Consider the following 7355-nt stretch of genomic DNA (forward strand, 5'->3'; position numbering starts at 1 on the left):
ATGAGAGATGCGGGACTCCCGCAGGCGCGGAGGAGTGCGGATGGGGGACACGCACCCGTGTATTGATAGGTGTGGGGTAGACACCCAACCCGCGGTGTCGGAGGAATAGCCACGGGATGTGTGCGGAGGAGGAGGGTGTAGGGTGCACCTCTGCTTGCGAGGGAGCAGGGGGTGTGTGCGCCCACGAAGATGTGGAACTGCCCAGGGAGTGTGCAGACATGCATGGAAGAGTACGAGCAGCCAGGGAATGCTCGGGGTGGGAGTACCCCAATAACGCAGGAGTTGGCACTGCTGTGCAGGAGTGCTGGGGGGGAATCACCTACAGCTGTGCAGGAGTGCTCAGGGTGGGAACGCCGACAGATGTAAAGCAGTGCTCAAGTAAAGATCGCCTACAGCTGTGGGGTAGTATTCAGGGGGGATCACCTACAGCTGCGGAGGAACAGTATGCACTCAGTGGCGGAGGGCGGCCCCGGTTGGCCGTGCCTGCAGTCGTGTAAGTGCAAGGTGTGTGCAGATGTAGCCATGGAGGAGAACAGAGCATGGGATCGTCCATGGTAGTGAAAGAACATGCGTGGTGTGTGTGCCCGCAGTTGTGGAGGCGTGCGTGGAGTGGATGCACCCGTGGTTCCAGAGGAACACTGAGGCTGGGAACACCCAGAGCCCCAGAGGAGTGTGTGGGGTGCACGCACCCCCAGCTGTGTAGAACCACATGTGGCTGTGGAATAGTGCTTGGGGTGTGCGCGCCCACGCTCATGTGGAGGCACAAAGGGGGTGTGAACCCACAGCCCCGTAGGAGCTCACACAGGAGGGCTTGCAGAGTGACATGTGCGGCACACAGAACAGATGGCCAAGTGGTGGATCATGTCCTCCTCCAGTGGTGGCTGAAGCAAATATGAGGGTAACCGCGCGCTTAGTTTAAAGCACCCTGTGATTTTGATCCCCGCTGACAGCTATGAAAGCTATACATCCAGACAACTGCATGCTATGGATACACTATCAAAGCCCAGATCTGCACTTAGGACCTAAGTTTTCCTACTGTTTCTCTCCCTCCCCTCTCTCCCCATTTAACTCTTTCGTACTGATCATCCACCGGAGTGGACAATTGGAGAACAAACAGCTCAGAAATCAAAGGGCTGTCAAGTTCCCCTGAGCAGAAAAGCTTTCAGAGAGCCTCCCCCTGCCTTTTCAGCGCCCCGCTGCCCCCGTCCCTCCAGCAGCCAGCCGGCACGCTGCTCCTCTGCTATTCATGGCCAGCGTGCAGCTGCAGCTACTCTCCTAGGCTGACACAGCAGCAGCTGCTATATGTGTGCCAGCTGGCTAGCTGCTCTCCAAAATCCTCTTGTCCGCCCCGCCCCCCTTGCTTTCCTGCTTCCCCACCTACAGACCTGCTTCTCCTTCCCCACCACGTCTCCCACTTGCCACAATCTGCTCCAGTTTCCTATCTTCCCCACTGTCCTGAGCCTACCCCTGTGCTGTCCTGGTTCACCTTACTTGCTCTCCCGGAAGCATCCCTTACTTTCCCTCTCATCCCTCTGGAGCTCAAACAGGAGCTCTCTGAAGTGGATAGGTGAATACTGCTTTTAATTATTTTATGTGTCCTCTCTTTGAAACTGTGCCTCCCAAGATAACTGCATTCAAGCATTTTTTTGGTTAAGATAACCTCTGGGATAACCACCTTTAGAAGGCGGCAGAGGGAAAGCGGGGAGAGCTGAGGGAGGGTTGTTATGGTGGGTTGAGGTCTTATATTAAAAGTTGCTACATTTTGTTAATCAGAAACTCCACTGAGCCCATACTCCTTGCCCAGCTGAGCTTCTTGCTGGCCTTCAAATGGACAGGCATACGCTTTTTAGTTTTTAATTACTCTTCTGGTGTAAAAAAAAAAGAGTTTCTTAGACGAGCTTTCTGCCTAAAGATTATTATGTGGTGGATGGCAGCCAAAATATTTTGCAAGACAGGTATTTTGTTTGCATGTATCATGACAAACAAACATAAAACCTCATAGTCTACCTTCAGCACTATGTGGTCAATATGCCTGTGGAGGAAGACATATATTTTTATCACTGAGCTAAGCAAATGTAATAGAGAAGAAAGATGATCCAGTTGTTACAGCATATGCTCAGTCTCTACAGAGCCAAGCTCAGTTACCTGCTGTATCACAGAATTTCTTTGTTACCTTGTGCACACTGCGTGCTCTCTTTTTGCTTTAGTTTTGCCTTTGTAAGTATTCTACAGTACTCAGAAACTCTGGTGCCATTTTAAAATGCCTTTTCTCACTGTAACCTGACTTCACAGGAGCAGAGAGGGGAGGTGCAGCTATTTCCAGCCATTCTCTCTGCTTGGAGAAATTGTCATTTTATTCTTCTTGGTGCTGCAGCCCCATTTTCAGCTTGAACTCCTTAGTTCTCTTGCTGTGGTTATTATTTTTTGAGTGCTCTGGAATTTCACTCTATTCTTCTTTGGGTACAGAAAGCTGGTTCATTACAGTTACACACAGATAGTGATGGTTTTCAGGTAATGCAGCAAAATTATTTCTTAAAAAATGAATTTTGAGCTTTTAAAAAAGCCTAGTGGCCAGATCTGGAGGTGAATGCTGAGCAAGGTTAAGAGGAGACATCCCTTGCATCTTGGACAATGTGCATCAGATGACCCATGTGCGGCCAGCCCTGAAAAAGGGCAGTCCAGCCCCTGGCACTGTCCCAGCCTTCCCACCAGGGCTGCCTCCTGCTAGCATTTGGATGGAGATGAAGTTAGGTAAGATGAAAAGCAAAACACCCTATGCAGTCTTTGGGTGCCTTGGTCATTTCCAACAGGCCACCAAACTCCTGCATCCAGGAGTGCAGTGGCAGGATTTGCCCCCTTTTCCTCCAGCATTTCCCGGGCTCTGGGCCCGTGGCACAGGACAGCTCTCAGGACTGGGCTTCCCCCTCTCTGAGCAAGCACGCCAGAGGCGGCTGGCTCCATAACTCATTCCCAATCAGCTGCACGCTCCCAGGCCTGCTCAAGGCCCCGGCTGCCAAGTGTAAGCAAGCAAGTGTCTCCTCTTACACCCACACCTGCAGCCCAGCCTGCTGTCACCCAACCCGCTGCCTCCCTCGGCCATCCTGCATCTGGCTGCACCCTGTGCCAGCAGCCATCCTTTTTCCACTGGGTGAGGCTGAGACCTTTGCTTCCCCTCTGTGGGGTCATCGTCCCCTCATCTTTCCCAGAGAAAGGTCCTTGTGCGTTTGTGTTGGGTCCTGGGGCTGTCCATGCAGCCCCATGCAAGCAGGCATCAACTCAGGAGGAGTTGATATAAATTTCCCTATGCTGAGCACAAGCTTTGAGGTGCTGTTCTTTTGCTCCCTCCTCACCAAAACAAGGGCTGTCAAGATCCAGATAAAAAAACCCACAAATATCCTCCCATTCCTGCACTCTTGCGTCTTCCTGCTGCTGCTCCTTTTCTTTTCTCTGGAAACTCCTGATGGCTGTAGCACAGGGGCTGTGCATGAAAGAGGGGTGAAAATAAGGCTGAGAAAACTCACGCTTGACTTTTAACAGGGGTTTGAACGTGCAGTCAGCAGTTACTCATCCTGCACAGGGGACAGGACTGCAGAACATCGGTCCCCGTGGCAGGGGAGGGATGCACTCACCGCCAGTCCCAGGCAGGGTGGAGTGCCGCCATCCCGCACCTCCTAATTCCCCGCCCTCTGGGACAGGATTTTAGCTTTTGTGCTCGAGCCGTGCACTTGTGCTAAGGTTATGCCTGTATGCAAATCCTTTGCAAGTATGCTCATTAAATCACTTGCATAAAATATCCCTGGAGGATCTCAGCAGCTAGGAAGTGGTGGGGTTTATCCATGTGCCTTAGAGGTATAGGGATGTCATTTATCTGTATGCATATGGACATGGACATACATCTCACTTACCTAGGCCGGAATGTGTCCACTTGGGAAAGTTAAAGGCAAGAAGATCACTTTGGATGATGTCCATCTGAAAATTGGCAGGGTAGGAGTTAACCCTCCCTTTGTGGCCAGAAAGGCTACAGCTGCCTGTCCTTGAGAGCAAGGCATTGCAGGACAGAACCAGCTGTGAAGAATTAATTTCTCTCCTTCCTTCTCCATGTGAAGCCTTGTGGGCCAGGGTTAAGGATATGGATGGAGAATACTGCTCAGAACAGAGTTAGACGGTAACCAGCTGAGAAGAATTTTCTTTCTCTCTTCTTTGTGTAACTTGGCTGGAGCAAGGTATTTTGAGTTTTGCTCTGGACTTGGCAGGGTAAAGACATGTCCCTTGACTTTGACTGAAGAGTCCTGTTGGGTTTGTATGGCTCGTGTAATGTCTTTAACAAGTGTGTTACATGGATGTGCTTGCTCTTCATGGAAGCAAACCAGACCTGAACTGCAAAGATGTTGGTTTAAAATATCATCCAGTATAAGACCTGGGAGTGGCTTCTCTTAGTTAGGATTGAGCTGCTTGTACAGCCCAAGAGAAGATCAGGTGGAGAAGGCATAACGTAGTGCTTATACTTGTCTTCCTTCCTGACTACTACTAGGAAAGTAAAGTTATGCCTGATGGAAGTTGTGCCAGGAAAGGAGCTGAGATCTTGGCAGCACCCTTTCCTATTTCAGTGGTTGCCCAGCTCTGATCTGGCACTGGTCTCTGTGGGCTTTAGAGCAGAAAAGAGGTGGTTTCCTATCGTTTTAGCTTTGCAGCTGGCATGCCTTCTGCTTTTGGGGCCTGGTCTTCTGCCAGCAGAAGCATGTGCTGAGTCTGGCCCGAGAAGACAGTTGGACACAGTTTGTACAGCTGGGTACTAAAGGCCAGCAATATTGATAAACTGAAGGAGAGCCACTGAACACAGCCTTCAAGAGCTCTTCCCAGCTCATCACCACCTGTGTGTGAGCCCTGCTTAAATGGGAACACTTGGGGTGAGGGTGGAATTGTTAACTGGTGACTCAGGAAAAAAAAAATTAGAAAACCAGCTCAGCTCACTTCTGAGATACAATCCACTATCTTAAAAGTGAAGTTCTTGCTCTCCTAGTGCCTTGTCTTCTTTGTGGGTTTTCAGAAAACAACCCATCAGAGAAGACTTTTTCAAAACTGGCTGAACCATGCTGCATGTGTCTGCTACCTACAGCCAGCCTTTGCTCCTCAGGTTCATTGCAGTCATCCTCAAAAAAACACCTGCCCATGGCTCTCCTGGTGCATGAATCACACAAAGCAAGCTCAGAAAGGATGTCCAGAGATTGTCTGGTTTATCCCATTCCACAAGGACAAAAAGTGCCTGCTTCTTGCAAAAACATCCTCAGATAGAAATTTCTTAGCTGTAATAACCTGTTCTAATGTTTAACCATCAGAAAATGCATGCTGCTGCATCACTACGTCTTGATCCCACTTCTTGACCTGTTTGCAATAGATGTGGAGCTCAGCAAGTTCCCTTCCTCTCTGCTGCTACCATTTATATATTTGAAGACTAGTGTTGTGCCTCTCTCTGATGTCTCTCTTCTACAATTGAAAAAAAGAATATTTTTGGGGTCTTACATGATTGTTGACCATATTTTCTAGACCCTTCATCATTTGTGTGGTCCCACTGCAGTCCCTCTGCCCTGGTTCCTCAACTAACTTAAATTCCAGTGCCCCAGACTGGACACAGAGTTCCAGTGAGATCTTTGCAGCTCTGGATGAGATGAGAGGAGCACGTCACAGACCAGGCAGAAATCATTCCTGGCTGTACATGCCACATGATGCTTGCTTAAATAATTTTTTTTTTTTTTTTTTTTTTTTTTTTTTTGCAACAGCATAGTGTTGTTGACTTCTGTTTGGTTTGCCATCCATTGAGCATCTGTTTAGTCTTGGAGCTTTAGGAAAAATATCTAGGTGATCTAACAAATTTGTGTTAGCCATTACTAATTTCCCTGTTTTCCAGATGTTTATAGAACATTTCTTTATTCCAATTTTCTCTGTAAATTCTAATGGTGCTTGCTTGTGCCATCTTCTTAAGCTCCTTCCTTTTCTAAAAAGGAGTTATGTCTCACTTCTGCAGTATTCTGACACCTTGTTGGTTCTCTGTGGGATCCCAGAGAGCTGTCAACAGCCGTGAGATTGCTTTAACAAGCAGTCTAAGCACACTGTATGTAATCAAGGCAAGTATTCTTTACTTATTCTTTCTTCTTTCCAGACTGAGATCTTTCCCTGTCATCCATGGCACCAACAGTGTAAACTATTCCAGTACAATTGTCTTTTTACTGAAAGCTGTGGTGAAGAAGGCAGGTGCTTTTCTTCCCTGTTGAATAGTTCTTCTGATAGATGGCCTTTACATCCCTGATAATGTATTTTATGTTTTCTTGATGTGCTCTTGATCCTGTTGGTTGCATTTCTTTTTGCACCTTGATTTTTCTTGTTTGGTCTCTACATTTTTCAGCGTGTGCATTTACATTCCCATGTCAGTGAATCTCTCCATTTTCTGAAAAAACCATTTCTTTCATTACAAGTCAATGAAGTGGTCATGTTTTAAGCAAATAGTTTGTCTCTTACAAAAGCTGCTTTCCCTGCTCTACTGGGATTGTTTGAACTGATATCCTTGCTATTGTTTCTTTAAGGTGCTGCAAACTTTCCTGAATTCTCTTTTCTCTGAGACTTATTATCAGTACTGTGGTTTTTGAAATATGGTTTCTGGAAGTCCATTGTATTTATTTTGCTGGTTTCCTTTTTTCCTTTCCTATGGCTTGTGAACTATGTTGTTTCATGGTAATTTTCACCCAAGCTGCATTCCTCTTGCATGAAATAAGTGGTCGCTCTCTTTGGTCAAACTTAGTCCTAATTTTGATAATGTACCAAGATTTTAATCTCTTCTTATTTATTCCTTATGCTGTTTGTATGATTCCATTAGGTGATCCCTTAACCTCTTTAGCAGCCCTCCAATGATTTTCTAATGAGTAATGGTATTTCCCCCCATTTATAATGGCTCTGCCCAAGTCCTTGATGCTTGTATTTACCTGTTCCCTTCTGAAATCAGTTCTTGTGGATCCTAGTTGCATTAATTCAGGAGGTCAGGGCACAGAGATGCTCTTCCTGTCTTGCATTGAATGCTAGCTCTGATGACCAGCTCTTTTTCTTGGAACATCCATCCAGGTTCAAGCAAGCCAAAACCTTCTTGATGATACCACCTGGACGGCCATGCATTCATTTCCAGGAATAGAGTTATAAGTAGCTGATGCCACTCGTGACCAAAGTAGCTAGTGCTTTTTATGCATGGAAGGAATTTTCCCTTCCTTCTTTAATCCATGAATTGGCCTGACCAATGCTAAGAAAACCACTCTGGGTATGTTGAGTCTAGACAACTGCCAGCATATCAGATCTCTGATTCCCATGGAAAA

The sequence above is a fragment of the Corvus brachyrhynchos genome, unplaced genomic scaffold (genome assembly GCF_000691975.1).
Source record: "Corvus brachyrhynchos isolate BGI_N302 unplaced genomic scaffold, ASM69197v1 scaffold245, whole genome shotgun sequence".
In the NCBI taxonomy this organism is placed as follows: Eukaryota; Metazoa; Chordata; class Aves; order Passeriformes; family Corvidae; genus Corvus; species Corvus brachyrhynchos.